Here is a 17,229-nt window from a genome sequence, read left to right on the forward strand (position 1 = left end):
ATTTACCGGGAGTTTGTAATTCAGGTCCCACAGCCTCTGTCCCAGTCTCTGCTGTCTCTCCCAACCCCAAACAGTGACACTGCACCTGCACAGCTCATGGACATGAGTTGTCTTGCTGGCCACACCCCTCATTCAATCCCATTGGCTGCAGGACCGCACAGACTCTCCTCCCATTGGTCTGGAGCTGCCGTCAATCAGCCGGGCCCCATTGTGATGAGAGTGGAGGGCTGATCCCTCTCTCTGCCCTGGGATGAGCTTCATCATTCACAGTGAATGGGGCAGTATCACAGAGCACAGGGCCTGGGGGCTATTCAACCTGCTGCAAGCCTGTCCCAAGTCCCCTCCCACGTGCCCATAGCCCCCCAAATCTTTCCTTAAAAAGTAAAATTCTAAGTCTGTTTCAGAATACCTGCTGAATCTGTGTCGTTCAGACTGTTCCAGATGCTCAGAACTTACTGAGTAAAATAGTGTTCACATTTTCACCTTGTATTATTTGCCAATTACTTGAAAGTAGTTACTAAAAATTATGACAGTGTTAACAATTCCTCTCTCTCTCTCTGCAAATTCAAGACCTTGGAACCAAATCTGCACCAGGTCGAAATCACTGCTTCACCTTCTCAGCTCCAAGGATAATTATCTGTGCTTCAGCTAGCTCTCCGCAAAATAGAGGAATGCATCTTAATTTATTAAGATCAAAGAAACAGACCTTTGGTCCAATTCGTCTGTGCCAACGAGGAATCCTAAACTAATGGATTCCCATTTACCAGCTATTGGCCTGTATCCATCAAAACCCTTCCTATTCATGTACCCAATTGGAAGCCTTTTAGATGTTGTGATTTTATCAGCCTTCACTACTTCATCTGGTAGCCCCTCCCATACACACACCACACTCAGCTTGAAAACGTTGCCACTTAGATCCCTTTTAAATCTTTGCCCTCTCAATTTAAACCCAGGTGCTCTAGTTTTGGACCCACCTAACCTGAGGAAATAGGACCCCGGCTGCTCACCTTATCCACGCCCCTCGTGATTTTATAAATCTCCATGAAGTCACCTCTCAGTCTTGGACTCACCAGAGAAAATAGCCCCAGCCTATTCAGCCTCTCCCTGTAGGCCAAATCCTCCAATTCTGGCAACGTTTTTGTAAATCTTGTCCAAACCTTTTCAAGTTTCACAACATCCTTCCCAGAACAGAGAAATTCAAACTGAAAACAGAATTCCAGACGTGGCTTAATCAATGTCCTGTCCAGCCACAATATGACATCCCAGCTTCTGTATTCAATGCATTGACCAATAACGGAGAGCATTAATGGAGTCCCATTTGCCAGCGGTTCACCCTCATCCCTCTAAAACCTTCCTCTTCATGTACCCAATCAAATGCCTTTTAAATGCTGCAATTGTGCTAGCCTTCACCCCTTCCTCTGGCAGTTCATTCCATACTTGCAATGCCCTCAACATGAATAAGATGTCCCTTAGATCCCTTTTAAATCTTTTCCCTCTCACCTTATGCCTGTACCCTCTAGTTCTGGACCAACCGAACTTGGCAAAATGTCCCTGACTGCTCACCTTATCCATACCTTTATGATTTTATAAGATCACCTCTCAGCCTCCAACTCTCCAGGGAATATACTCACAGCCTATTCAGCCTTTCCCAATAGCTCAAACCGTCCCAATCCTGGCAAAATCCTTGCAAACGTTTTCTGAAACCTTTCAAGTTTCTCAACATTATTTTAAGAACAGGGAGATTGGAACTGAAAACAGAATTCCAGAAGAGCTGTAATCAGTGCCCTGTCCAGCCACAATATGACGTCATAACAGCTGCATTCAATGCATTGACCAATAACAGGGAGCGTATCAAATGCTGCATTCACTCCCCCGCCTACCTGTGACTGTACTTTCAAGGAACTATGAACCTGCATTCCAAGGTCCCTTTGTTCAGCAATGTTCCCCAGGACTTTACCGTTAAGTGTATAAGTCCTGCCCTGATGTGCCTTTCCAAAATACAACAGCTCACATTTATCTAAATTGAACTCCGTCTGCCATTCCTTGCTCCAGTGGCCCATCTGATCAAGATCCTGTTGTATTCTGAACTAACCTTCTTCACTCTCCACTACATCTCCAATTTTGGTGTCTTCTGTAAACCTACTGACCATACCTCATATATTCACATCCAAGTCATTTATTTCAGGGCCCAATATCCATCCTTGCAGCATATTGCTGCTCACAGGCCTCCAGTCCGCAAAGCAACCCTCCATCATCCTCTGTCTCCTACCTTCAAGGTAGTTTTGTAATGGCTTGCTCTCCCTGCATTCCATGTTATCTAACCCTGCGAACCAGTCTGCTTTGTGGAACCTTGTTGAATGTCCATATTAACAACGTTCACTACCTGGCTTAATCAATTTTCTTTGTCACTTCAAAACACTCACTCAAGTTAGTGAGACCCAATTGTGCACGTACAAAGCCACATTGACTCTCCCTGATCATTCCTTACCTTTCCAAATAGATGGATATCCTGTCCCTCAGAATCCCTTCCAACAACTTGCCTGCCACCGACTTCAGGCTCACTGTTGTCTTGTTCCATGGCCTCTCCTTACCACTTTTAAAAAAAATAATGGCACCTCACCTGTCGCTATCAACGATACAAATACCTCAGGAGAGGCCCAACAATCACTTCCCTAGATTTCCAGAAAGTTCTAGGATACATCTGATCATTTTCCAGGGCTTTATCCACATTGATGCGATTTAGGACATCCAGTCCCACCTCCTCTGTAACACGGACACTTTTCAAGTTATCACTGTTTATTTCTCCAAACACTCCAGCTTCCATACACTTCTCCAGTAAAAATGAAGTGAAATATTTCCATATCTTTTGCACCCACTGTGGTTCCATAGACAGCCTTGTTGACCTTTAAGGGGTCCTATTCTCTGGTCCAGTTAATCTTTTGTCTGTGATATATTTGTTTAATCTCTTTGGATCCTACTCCAGGACATCCCAGAAAGGCCGACTTCAAGCACTGTAATTTTCCTCTGACTTGATCAACAATGCGCTCCAACACATACCCTCCACTTCCTGCACCTCCGCCTTTACCCCACCCCTCCAGACACAATAAAGAATATAACCCTGCGTTCTTCACCTTCCACTCCACTCATCTCCAGACACAGCGCATTAACCTCTGTTATTTCTGCTACCTAAAGTCAGACCCCACCACCAGAGACATATTTCCCTCCCCACCTCTATCTGCGTTCCGCAGAGACCATTCCCACTGCACTTTCCATGTTCAGTCCACACCCTCCCACCAACCCACGCTCCACACCCTTGACCCTCCCTTGCCGCCATGGGAAATGCGGACACACCTCCCCAAAAGGAGCTTTTCACATCAGGCAGAGATTTGCCTGCACATCCCAAAACCTCATACTGCATCTAGACACTATGGGCAATATAACATGGTTGATCCAACTAACCTACACATCTTTGGACTGTGGGAGCAAACTGGAACACCCAAAGGAAACCCTTACAGACACTGGGGAGAAAGTGCCAACTCCAGCACAGACAGTTGCCCGAGACTGGAATCAAACCCAGGTCCCTGGTGCTGAGGAAGCAGCGCTAACCACTGAGCCACAATACTGTGGGATTTTTGGTGCTGATGCGCTGCTCCACTGATACCTCAGTCACTCACCCTGCCTCATTTCCTAACAGGCAGCGATGACGGAGTGAACTTATCGCTAGACAGTTAATCCATAGACCCAGATAACGTTCTGGGGACCCGGGTTTGAATCCCATCACGGCAGATTTTGGAACGTGAATTCAATAAATATCTGGGAAAAAATCTAGTGACGACAAGAAATCCATTGTCAATTGTTGGAAAAACCAATGTGGTTCACTCATGACCTTTAGGGAAGGAAAATGCCATCCTTACCTGGTCTGGTCTGCATGGGACTCCAGACCTAGAGCAACGTGTACCAGCCTCTTAACTGCCCTCTGGGTAAACTGCCCTCTGGGTAAACGCAGCAATAAATGCTGGTCGAGCCAGTGACAGCCTCATCCTGTGAATGAATAAAGAAAACAGGTCAGGTTTTGTTCCTTCTCGAGTAGGTACATCCTACAAACTGACTCTGAAATGTTCTCGTACACACTGAACAAATACCTTTCCATCCAAGCCCTTAACACTACAGCACTCCGAGGCCATGTTGGTAAAGTTAAAACCACTTATCATTGTATCCATATTATTCTTACAGATAACTGAGGTGTCCTGGTAAAATTGTGTCTCAATTCCCCGCTGACCATTGGGAGAGAGTCGATAATACAATCCCAGTAAGATGGTAATCCCTTTCTTATTTCTCAGTACCAACCAAATAACTTGCCTGGATGTACTCCCAGGAATATCCTCCCGAAGCCCAGCCATTATGTTATCCCTAATCAAAAACACCTCTCTCCCTGCTCTGTTGCCCCCTTTCTTTCGCATCTGTACATTAAGCTGTTCATCCTATCCATCCCTGAGTGATGCCTCTGTAATTGCTGTAATATCCCAGTGCCATGTTCAAAACCATACCCTGAGCCCACCTGCCTGACCTGTCAGGTCTCTTGCACTGAAATAAATGCAGTGCAACTGGTCCGTCCCACCTCATTCTGTGACTTGCTCTTGCCTGCCTTGACAGTCTGACTGGTGAACAGTACCAGCCTCAGACTCACCTCTTTTCTCACTATCTCTTTAGGATTACCCCGACTCCCTCACTGGTTTAATGCCTCCCGAGTGGCACGAGCAAATCTCCCTGCTCTTCAGGGCCCCATGCTTTCCCCTTCCTATGCCATTGGTACCAATGTACAATGACCTCCCACTGGTTATTTTCCCTTATGAGAATATTCTGCTCCCTCAGAGACATCCTTGACACTGGCACCAGGGCAGCACCACCCCATTCTGATGTCTCACTGTCAGCTGCAGAAACGGCAGACTGTGCCCCTGACTAGAGAGTCCCCTATCACCATCGATCGTGTGGAACTGGATATACCTCACATTATGTTAGAAGCCAGTCTCAGAACCAGTAACTTGACTGTCAGTGCGAATTTCCCCTGAAAGTCTATTACCACCTACATTTTCCAAAACAGAATACTTGTCTGAGATGGGGATAGCCACGGGAGACTCCTGCAGTACCTGCCTAGCACTACTTGCTTTCCTGGCGGTAACCCATCTACCTGACTGTATCTGCAGTATTCTGCATTCCTGACACTGCCACCTATCACACTCCCCGGCTCCTGTCAATTCCTCACTGCCTTTAATCACTCCTCCGCAAATCCTTGTGATCCAACAGGATTTGCAATCACACTTCCTGCAGACAATCATCAAGATTATTGAAACTCTCCCTAATCTCCCACATCCAACAGGAAAAGCACGCCACTCTACAACAGGCCAGTTCTGCGCCTTCACAATCTACAGACCAAGACAAAGGCACAGTCTGACTGCTCGAAAAATACTGCCCGAGAATATCTTAATGCTTACGTTTTATATCTTAAACATTGAATCAAGAGACCCTAAGATATTAAAAAGAAATCTTCACCGGACTCACGATTGTAGATTAAATAAAATAAAACCGACAAAGATTGATATTTGAAGAGACTGAAACTCACTGAGCTGATCCCCGGCTCTGAGTATTTCCAAGGGTGAGGTCTCTCTGAGGCCAGCTGTGAAATGTCACTGTTTCTCATCTCTGCCCACTCCATTTCCAGAGAAGGTTTTAACTTCACAGCAAGTCAGCTCAGAGAGGTCACTGCTTGGTTTTATTCACTGGGGGTTGCCTTTGCTGCCCAGACCAGTATTTATTGGCCACCTTTCCTTGTTTTGGAGAAAGTGGTGGTTAACCGCCTCCCTGAAATGCTGCAGTCCATGTACACCACAGTGATGTTTGGACAACAATCCCCCTCTGGCCCCACAACCCTCCCTGTCTCTGTAATCCCCCTCCGGCTTCAGAAATTACATGCCCGAGGCATAAGATTTTTATTTAGATTAATTTTTGTTGAATAAACTGGCCCAAAAAAGTGAAATATTTCACTCCCAAACAAATTTCTTTTGATTGACCTTTTGGAGAGGCTGACACATGGACGTTACAGTATTTTAACTCTAATTGTACACGCAGAATGAAGGAAATTTCTTTTAAACATTGCTAAAAAGGGAGGCAATGGCTTAATGGTATTCCTGCCAGATGAGTGATATGTACAGTGTTCCGAGGATTAGGGTTAGAATCCCAACATGGCTGATGGCAGCATTGGAATTCAATACAATTTAGAATGGAAAGGCGAATGATGACCATGAAACTATTGTTGATTGTTAGTAACCCATCTGGTTTACTAATGTCCTGTAGGGAAGGAAACTGTTATCCTCACCTGGTCTGGCCTACATGTGACTCCAGACCCACAGCAATGTGGTTAACTCTTAACTGCCCTCAGGAAAAATACTTTAAAAACTGTTAACAAATACTCCGCAGGTATCACTTAAAAACTGGCTGTTCCCATTGGGACTGTGAATTTCTGAAAGGCCTGAACTAAAACGGAGTTTCAGCTTCACCTTCTCTCTGTCTCACCTCACTCTGTTTGCACCCAACTCCAGAACACTCTCATTGAGCCAAGCAGCCCTCACAGCGTAGCCGTCATTTTCATTGTCTGCTCACACCTACACTACCCTCAGCCTACTGTACTGTCCCAATGCATCTCAATGGGAGCTCAGGGACAGCACCTCATCTTCCAATTCAGCCCTTTGTAACCCCAGAGTCAACATGGACCTCAGTAGTTTCTGAATGAACAGACAGTTGTCAGAAGCTGGAACATTCCACCTGAAAAGGTACTGGAATTTGAGTCCAAAAGGAATTTTAATGGGAAGTTTACAGCTTAACATCATGGAGTGGGTGATTGGGTCTAAATCTGAGAGTTCTTACAAAGAGACGAGGTGTAATCTGGATAAATCTGTGCTCCCTCTCAGGCCAATACCTCCTTCCTCTGCTGCAGGGCCCAGAACAGAGCACATACCCAAAGGGTGACCCAACCATGAATTTGTACATCTTTCTGCTTAACAAAAATATTGGGGATATTTTCCCACAAACAGATCAGACAGACTTTCTCCTTCCACAGTTAAATGCCAATTATATTCAGATCCTGATGACTCCATTGACTGTAAAAACTTGCTTTTGAGATCCCAGCCTCAATTATTCTGATTTAATATCCTATGAAATGAATTCACAAAACAAAACTCACACAGTCAGTACAGGAAGTATATAAAGACATACTTTTTTCTTGGTATGTGCTTGATGTGTAAATGCCTCTCTTCAAATCGCACCCCCCCTCTCCCCCCCCATCCTAGGAAGGGGACATGCACATGCGCCTCACTGTACCTTACCCATAATAAAGATGGCGGCCATATCCCAGAACCTGTCACCGCCTGAGGGCCGCAGCCATTTTCCCATCTGCTGCAAACGCGGGACTAAGAGTTTCTAATTCAGACTTATGAACCGCACAGAGGGTAATTAAAATTTCCCAGTCTAAATTGCCTCATTACCTCCCTGACTCCGAGGCCACTCTCCCCTTCCCTGTTTGCATCTCCCACATTCACAAACTGCCGAGTCACGTGGCACTGCACAGGCTGAGTTACTGGTGACGTGTCATCCCACTGGCCACGCCCCTTATTCACTCCCATTGTTTGGATGACCAGCTGGTTCCACTTGGTCCACCAGTCCCATCATTTTTTCCTATTGGTTCGAAGCTTCCACCAATCAGCTGGACCCCATTGTGAGGTCAGTGGTGGGATCCTCCCCCTGTCTGAATCAAACAGCTGCCTGTCACTTTAACACATGAGCCTGTTCCCTGGCCAACATCTCTGTCTCATGCTTACTGCAGTGTTCCAGTGAGGCCAGAACATACCAAATGGCCCCATTATTTCAAGGACTGCAATTTCCCCTCCCATGTGGTCAATACCACCCACGAGATCTCCTCCACTCCCTGCACCTCTGCCTTTGAAACCCACACATCCAACTGCAACAAGGATAGAACACTCCCCTAAGTCCTTACCTTCCACCCAGATACAACACATCATCCTCTGCCATTTCCACCACCTACAATCAGACCACACCACCAGATTCTGAAGGGGTTTGACAGAATAAATACTGATGTGTCAGAGAGTAAATACTGAGAGGGGAGTTTGAAACCAGATTCTGAGTCAGTCACAGAATCAAGGATTCTGTTTCGGATTCGTCACGTTTAAGGCAACACAGACACGGGTAAGGGGTTTCAGTAGCAATGGAGCTGGGGTGAGGAGGAGACAAACAATGTTTAAGAGATTGGAATTCCTGGTGTTTGGGATTGTGGATGTCTGCATAGTTCCCAGTGAGAGGGAGAGGCTCAGCAGTAAGGGAAAGGAATTTGTCAGGCAACGGGTTTAACCACTACAATGTTTCATTGGAGGAAACTGCAGCTAATCGAGTAGTGGGAATGTGATAAGCAGTTTGATAACTGAGTAACAGTGGAGTAATGGAGAGGGATGATGGGGAGGGAGAGCTGGGCATCGTCAGTGTACATGTGAAACCCAACATGGTGCTTTTGCACAATGTCACCTCCTGGTAGTATGTACGTGAGACACAGAAGGGACCAAGGACACCAAATGCAAGGAATTCAGAAAGGAGTTGGAGAGTGGAGATGGAGCAGGATTTTGGGAGAGAAGGACATAACCAGAAAAGACAGAACAAGGAACAATATCTGTGAATCGGTGAGGGGGACTGATGAGGAGGAGGAGAAAAGAGAGTTGGAAAGTCTATAGTTTAGTGAGATTAGGGTAAAGGGTCAAGGTGAGCTTTGATAAGGCTTGACAAGAGACTGGAGGAAGATGTAGGTTTAGGACAAAAACCAGGAACACCACGTGAGGCAGTTTGGCTCCGTGGGCGAGTGGGATGGAGGGAAGCAGCAGATCGGATTATCTCAGTCTTAGTGACAGAGAAACTCCATGCGCGCCAAACACTTGTTGTTGGAGAGAAGGATGGAGGAGACAGGATGATGGACAGTGTTTCACAAAAAAACAAAACCTGGGTAAGTGATATTTAAAGCGAGTGAACAAACCTAATTTATTTAAATTTTATCCAAAATATTAAAACAAACGACTGAAGTCCTGGTTCGAATCCCATCTTGGCAGGTGGTGGAATCTGAATTCAAGAAAAAATAACTGGAATTAGGAATCTCCTGATCTCCATGGAACCATTGTCAATGGTGGAAAAAGCCCTGCCAACCTGACAGTGGCCCAGCCAGCTACTCACTGTATTAATCACTGCAAAGTTTCAACAAAGGAATGAAACTGGATGGACCACTCGGCATCTAAGAAGGCACCATTTAATACAACCACAGAATCAGCCCTCTCGATGGTGCAACGTCCTCCTCACTAACATCTGGATTTTGGGACCAAAATGTGCAGAGCTGTCTCACAGACCAATCAAGGAACAGCCTGACATAGTCATACACACAAAATCAACCCTTACAGACAATGACCAGACACCACCATCCCCATCGCAAGATATTGAGATTGTGGTGATGGAAAAGCACAACAGGTCAGACAGCATCCGAGGAGCAGGAGAATCGACGTTTCAAGCCTAAGCCAGTCATCAGCCTGACCTGCTGTGCTTTTCCAGCACCAGACTCTTGACTCTGATCTCCACCATCTGCAGTCTTCACTTTCTCCTGAAATCTCTGGATATGTCCTGTCCCACCGGCAGGACAGACCAGGCAGATGTGGTGGCACAGTGGTCTACAGACAGGGAGGATTTGCCCTGGGAGTACACAGCATTGACTCCGGAGACCAGGAAGTCTCATGGCTCCTGCTAATTACCATGTACCATCCTCCATCGGCTGATGAATCAGTGCTCCTTCATGTTGAACAACATTTGGAGGAAGCATTGAGGCAATAAAATGGTGTCAAATGTACTCTGGGTACAGGATTTCTATATCCACAATCAAGACTAGCTCTGCAACAGAATTACTGACTGAGCTGACCAGGTCCTAAAGGATATAGCTGCTCAACGGAATCTGCAGCGGGTGGGGAGGGAACCAACAAGAGAGAAAAACATACTTGATCTCATTGTTATGAATTGACCAGCGGCAGATCCATCTGGCCATGACAGTATCAGTACGAGCGACCATCACACATTCCTTTTGGAGACAAAGTCTTGCCTTAAAGTTGAGAAAAACCTCCATTGTGTTGAGTGGCACTATCACCGTTCTAAATGGGACAGATTTGAAGAGATGGAGGATCTCAAACTGGGTATCTATGAGGCACTGTGGGACATCAACAGCAGCAGAACTGTACTCCAGCACAATCTGTAATCTCATGGGTTTGTAAATCCTGCTCTCACCCATCACAATGGACAGGAAAGGAGGGCATGCCATGAGCAGCACCAGGCAGACTTAAAAATGAAGTGCCAACCTGGTGAAGCGACCAAACAGAACTACCTGCATATCAAACAGCATCAGCAGTAATCAAAGGAGCTGAGTGATCCGACATCCAATGGAACAGATCGGAGCTCTGCAGTTCTGCCACACCCAGTTGTGAACGGTGATGGATAATTAAACAACTCACTGGAGGAAGCATCACAGATATCCCCACCCTTACTGATGGAGGGGCCTCACACACCCATGCACCAGATAAGATGACAGCATTTGCAGCAATCTGCAGCCAGAAGTGCAAAGTGGGATGACCCATCTCAGCCTTCTCCAGTGGTTTCCAACATCACAGATGTGAGTTTAAGCCAGTTCAATTCAGTTTGAATAACATCAAGAAATGGTTAAGTAGTGCAAAGGCTATGGGCCCGACCAATATTCTGGCAATAATACTGATGGTTTGTGCTCCAGAACTTGCCACCCACCAAGCCAAGTACCGCTCCAGCACTGGCATCTACCGACAATGTGGAACATTGCCCAGGAATGTTCAACACAAAAACACAGGGCAATCCAACCCAGGCAATTTCCATCTATCAGTCCACACTCGATCAGCAGTAAAGTGATGGAAGATGTCATCAACAGGGCTACCAAGCAGCAGCTGCTCAGCAACAGTCAGCTCAGTGACACTCATTTTAGGCTCCACCAGGGCCACTCAGCTCCCGATTGTGTTACCGCCCTGATTCACAACCTGACAACTAACTGAATCCCAGAGGTGAGGTGAGGGTGACAGCCCAGTCCCACTACAAGACTACTATTTCTAGCTGATTCTACCCTCATCTCAGCTCATATACTCTCATCTACCTTGTGTTATCTCCAGACTTCATTATCCAAAAACACTCCTGGCCAGCTTCCCACATTCAACCTCCCTGTAATCTCAAGAAAAACTAAATCTCTGCTGCCCAAGTACTCCCTTGTACCAAAACTTGTTGATCCACCAAAAGGCTCCTATTCATAATCAACAACATAGAGCCACAGAGATGTACAGCTTGGAAACAGACCCTTCAATCCAACCCGTCCATGCCGACCAGATATTCCAACCCAATCTAGTCTCACCTGCCAGCATCCGGCCCACATCCCTCAATTTAAAATTCTCACCCTTGATTTAATTCCTGGTTGTGATCATCCCTAGCTCGCTGCATCACACACCCCTTGAGACCTCGACAACCCATTCTTTTCGAGACTCCCAATGACCTGTTAATTCATTACTTCACCTGTGTGGCTGCTTTTACAGTTGTCAAAGCAACAAGGTCTGAAATTTGCAGCTAAAACCTAACAGGTCTGCTTTCCTCCTTTAAGACATTCCTCAAAACCTGCTTATTTGGCAATGGTTTTGGTCACCTGACCTAATATCATCCTTCTCTGGCTTTATGTCTAAAGTTCCCAATAATATTTTTATGAAATTATAAGCAGCATAATAACACTACAAACTGTTCTTGATTCGGACATTATATTCAGATCTTTACTGTTGCTGAATGAATACTCTGTAATGTCTCTTACCCAACCACATTGTGGGAGCACCTTCACCACACAAACTGCAGCTGTACAAGAAAGTCAAACGTCACCCTCTCCACAGGCAACAGGGATTTGACATTAATCACTGGTAATTGTGGAAGGAGAAACACAGTTGATGTTTCAGGGAGTGCAAAACGGATTACAGGGAATGAAAATGGTGCAGAATTTGATAGTTCGACATGGAAGGAAAATGCACTTGCTAATTAGAAAAAAGAATTCTTGACTGTCAAAGATTTTCCAGAAAAAAATTAATAAGCAGCACATGGTCAGGGACTGGGCGGCAGTGAAAAATTAACTTACAAAAATGTCTGTAAAAATAATAGTCAAATACTAAACAGACCAATGGGTCTGTTCGAGACTGAGGAAGCAAGATATTGACAAAGTGGTCATGAGGGAGCCCAGAGATGAAGCAGAACAGTGTAAGCTGTTATGATCCCACAGTCATAGAGATGTATAGCACCGACACAGACCCTTCGGTCTAACTCATCCATGCCAACCAGGTATCCAAACCTAATCTATTCCCATTTGCCAGCACTTGGCCCATATCCCTGTAAATGCTTCCTAATCAGATCATGTGTCTATTTAGATGCCTTTAACATGTTTTAATTGTACTAGCCTCCACCACTTCCTCTGGCAGCTCATTCCACCTACTGCATGAAAGAGTTGTCCTTTAGGCCCCTTTGAAATTTTATCTGTTCACCCTAAAGCAATGTCCTCTACTTCTGGACACCACCACTCCAGGGAAAACATCTTGTTCATTTACTCTATTCATGCCCCTCATGATTGTATAAACCTCCATAACATCACCACTCAGCCTATGGCACTCCAGGGACAACAGACCCAGCCTTTTATGCCTCACCCTGTAGCTCAAATCCTGCAACCCTAACAACATCCTTGTAAGTCTTTTCTGAAACCTTTCAAGTTTCACAGCACCCTTCTGATAGGAGGCAGGCCAGAACTGCACACACTATTCCAAAAGTGGCCTAACGAATGTCCTGTACAGCAACATGACCTCCCACATCCAATACTCAATGCTCGAATCAATAAAGGAAAATATACTGAACACCTTCTTCATCATCCTACCTGCCTGCAACTTGACTTGCAAGGACTATGAACCTGCAGTCCAAGATCTCTTTGTTCTACAAACATCTCCAGGGCCTTGTCATTCAGTGTATAAGTCCTGCCCTGATTTGCTTTTCCAAAATGCAGCACCTCATATTTATCTAAATTAAACCCCATCTGATCAATATCTTATTGTAATCTGAGGGAACCTTCTTCATTATCCACAATACCTCCAATTTTGTATGACCTGCAAACTCATTTACGATACCAAATGAATGACGAAACAAATCCAGAAATAAACATCCATTTCTCGGAGTTTGAATGTGCTCTGTGTAAATCCTGCCCAATGACTCTGTACCAGAGAAAGGCTGCACATGCACCTGGCTGCACCTTGCCCCCTACAAAGCTGGTGGCTCCGCACGTGTCCAGTGAATTTTTGCCCCAAATAAAGATGGCGGCGCGCACTCATGCCTGCAGCCACACTGAGGCAATTCCTTGTTTACTGAAAACACGAGACTGGGACATTCAAATTTGTGTTTTCCGACGTGCATATTTTGTTTGTAAAACCTCTCCGCTCATACAGAATCTCTCTCACCTCCTGCTGTTCCACAGACAGCCTTGATTTTTGCGGGTACCTATTCTCTGCCTGGTTACTCGTTATCCTTAGTGTATTTGTACAATCACTTTGGATTCTCCTTAAACCTAATTCCTAAAGCTATCTCATGTCCCCTTTTTGCCCTCCCGGTTTACCCAGAGTATACTCCTACTGCCCTTTTCTCCTCTAGGGATTCACACTAGCTCTCTGTACATGCCATGTGCCTCCTTCATTTTCTTGACCAGGCCCTCAATTTCTTTCGACAGGCAGCATTCTCTACACCTACCATCCTTGGCCTTAACAGGAACATACTGTCTGTGTACTCTCATTGTCGCAGGCCTATGGAGGCAATGGCAGATGAGGACAGAGAAGCAATCATTCTCAGTAAAGAGGTAATATTGGGAAAGATAACAGCCTAAAGGTAGATGGGTCTCCTGGCCCTGATGGATTGCATCCCAGGGACTAAAGGAGATGGCAGGTGGGGGGGGGGGGGGGGGGGAGGAAGAGAGGAGTGTGTGAATAACAAATAGACTCGTGATAATTCACTAAAATTTGTTGGATTCTGGGACGGGTTTGACAGACTGGAAGCTGCAAATGTGGTGCCACTATTTTTGAAAAAGGACCCGTTAGCTTAACTTCTGTAGTGGAGAAAATGCTTGAATCTCTCAAGGAATTAGTGTTGAGAAATCTGGGTAGAAATTGTCTCATTTAGCAGACACAGCATGGATTCAGGAAAGACAGGTCATGTTTAAGAATTTACTGGAATTATTTGAGGATACAACGAGTGCGTTGGATAAGGCAGACTCCTGGGATGTGGTGTACCTGGATTTCCAGAAGGTATTCGATAAGTTGCCACACAAAAGGCTGCTGAATAAGGTAAAGATGCACAGCATTATGGGTAATGTGTTATCATTGATACAGGATCGGTTAACCAACAAAAAATAAAGAATGGGGATAAATGGGTGTTTGGATTAGTGTTGGCACTACAACTATTTGCAATTTACACAAATGTTTTGGAGTTGAGGACCAAGTGTACAGTGTCAGAGTTCATATTTGATACAAAGATGAGGTAGAGCAATGACTGCAGAGGCCACTGTAAGTCTGCACAGGGATACAGATAGGTTAAGTGAGTGGGTAAGGATCTGGCAGATGGAGTTCAATGTTGGGATATGTGAGGTCATACATTTTGGTTGGACTAACAACAAACTGGATGATGAAATGGTGAAAACATGCAGCAGGCTGTCCTTGTGCATGAATCACAGGAAGTTGGTTTGCAGGTGCAGCAGGTAATTATGGCAGTGAAGGGAATATTGTCCTTCATTGCTAGAGGGATGGTTATGCTGCAGCTGTACAGGGTGCTGGTGAGGCCACACCTGGAGTACTGTGTACAGGTTTGGTCCCCTTACATTAGCAAGGATGGACTGACACTGGAGGGAGTACAGAGGAGGGTCACTAGTTTGAGTCAGGAGTTGAGGGTTGGTGTATGTGGAGAGATTGAGAAAACTGGTTCTAGAGTCATTGTAATCTAGAAGAATGGGAGGTTGGAGAGGAAAAAAATAAAATTATGAAGGGGGTAAGATAGATAGAAGCTGGAAGGTTATTTCCACTGGGGACGGTTGAAACTAGAGCATAACCTCAAAATAAGGGGGAGCAGATTTGGACTGAGTTCAGGAGGAGCTTCTTCAGCGAAAGGGTTGTGAATCTGTAGAATTCCCTGCCGAGTGCAGCATTTGATGTTATCAACTTGAATGCCTTTAAGGCAAAATGTAAATTTGTGAACAGGAAAGGAATGAAGGGTTATGGGGAGAGAGCAGGAATGTGGAGCTGAGGCCATGAAAAGATCAGCCCTGATCTTATTGAATGGTAGAGCAGGCTTGAGGGGCCAGATGGCTTACTCCTGCTCTTATTCCTTATGTTTTTATGTTCCCACTTTCCAGCCATCCCTTTCCCTGGGAATAACCTCCCACAAACAAAGATTGAAAGTGCTTCCCTTGTGCTGTCAAAATTGGCCTTTGTCTAATTTAGAAACTTAACTTATAGATATGGTCTATTATTTTCTGTAACTATTTTAAAACTAATAGAATTATCAGAGAATCCCAACAATGGGGAATGAGACAATTCAGCCCATCACATCGACACTGATCCTCAGAGCCGCCTAACCTCCCCCGTAACGTTGCATTTCCCAGGGCCACCCAACCTTCACATCCCTGAACACTGTGGGCAATTCAGCCTGGACAATCCACCCAACCGACACATCCCTGAACACTGTGGGCAATTCAGCCTGGATAATCCACCCAACCTGTACATCCCTGAACACTGTGGGCAATTCAGCCTGGATAATCCACCCAACCTGTACATCCCTGAACACTGTGGGCAATTCAGCCTGGATAATCCACCCAACCTGTACATCCCTGAACACTGTGGGCAATTCAGCCTGGATAATCCACCCAACCGACACATCCCTGAACACTGTGGGCAATTCAACCTGGATAATCCACCCAACCTACACATCCCTGAACACTGTGGGTAATTCAGCCTGGATAATCCACCCAACCTACACATCCCTGAACACTGTGGGTAATTCAGCCTGGATAATCCAGGAGGTAAAAACAATGACTGCAGATGCTGGAAACCAGATTCTGGATTAGTGGTGCTGGAAGAGCACAGCAGTTCAGGCAGCATCCAAGTAGCTTCAAAATCAACGTTTCGAGAAGGGCTTTTGCCCGAAACGTTGATTTCGAAGCTACTTGGATGCTGCCTGAACTGCTGTGCTCTTCCAGCACCACTAATCCAGAGCCTGGATAATCCACCCAACCTGCACATCCCTGAACACTGTGGGCAATTCAGCCTGGATAATCCACCCAACCTGCACATCCCTGAACACTGTGGCAATTCAGCCTGGATAATCCACCCAACCTGCACATCCCTGAACACTATGGGCAATTCAGCCTGGATAATCCACCCAACCTGCACATCCCTGAACACTGTGGCAATTCAGCCTGGATAATCCACCCAACCTGCACATCCCTGAACACTATGGGCAATTCAGCCTGGATAATCCACCCAACCTGCACATCCCTGAACACTGTGGCAATTCAGCCTGGATAATCCACCCAACCTGCACATCCCTGAACACTGTGGCAATTCAGCCTGGATAATCCACCCAACCTGCACATCCCTGAACACTGTGGCAATTCAGCCTGGATAATCGAAATTACCCAGCATATCTTTGCACTGTGGGAGGAAACCAGGGCACCCAGATGAAACCCACGCGACAACCCTAATAAGGAGATCATCCCTTCCTTATTTCCGAGTTCCACCCAAATAACTTCACTGTACGGACTCCCAGGAATGTCCTCCTTAAGCACAACCATAATGCTGTCCCTAATCAAAAATGCCACTCCCCCTCCTCTTGTCCTCCTTTCTATCCTTCCTATAGCATCTATACCCGGACACATTAAGCTGCCAGTCCTTTCCATCCCTGAGCCACGTTTCTATAATACCCATGATATCCCAGTGCCATGTTCAAAACCATACCCTGAGCTCATTTGCCTTCCCTGTCAGGCCTCTTGCATTGAAATAAATGCAGTGTAACTGCTAAATC

At 45.7% G+C, this 17,229-nt stretch overlaps 1 long non-coding RNA gene across 3 annotated transcripts in view; it reads right to left on the reverse strand.

The window, feature by feature from the left end:
* Window positions 1-17,229, reverse strand: part of LOC140483956 (uncharacterized) — a 55,233-nt gene that overhangs the window by 26,627 nt on the left and 11,377 nt on the right. For all 3 annotated transcript variants that reach the window (XR_011962092.1, XR_011962090.1, XR_011962091.1), the window contains one exon: window positions 3,915-4,041. This is a non-coding gene — a long non-coding RNA (uncharacterized lncRNA). The remainder of the gene's footprint in view (window positions 1-3,914; window positions 4,042-17,229) is intronic.

This window comes from Chiloscyllium punctatum, chromosome 12 (genome assembly GCF_047496795.1).
Source record: "Chiloscyllium punctatum isolate Juve2018m chromosome 12, sChiPun1.3, whole genome shotgun sequence".
Lineage (NCBI taxonomy): Eukaryota > Metazoa > Chordata > Chondrichthyes > Orectolobiformes > Hemiscylliidae > Chiloscyllium > Chiloscyllium punctatum.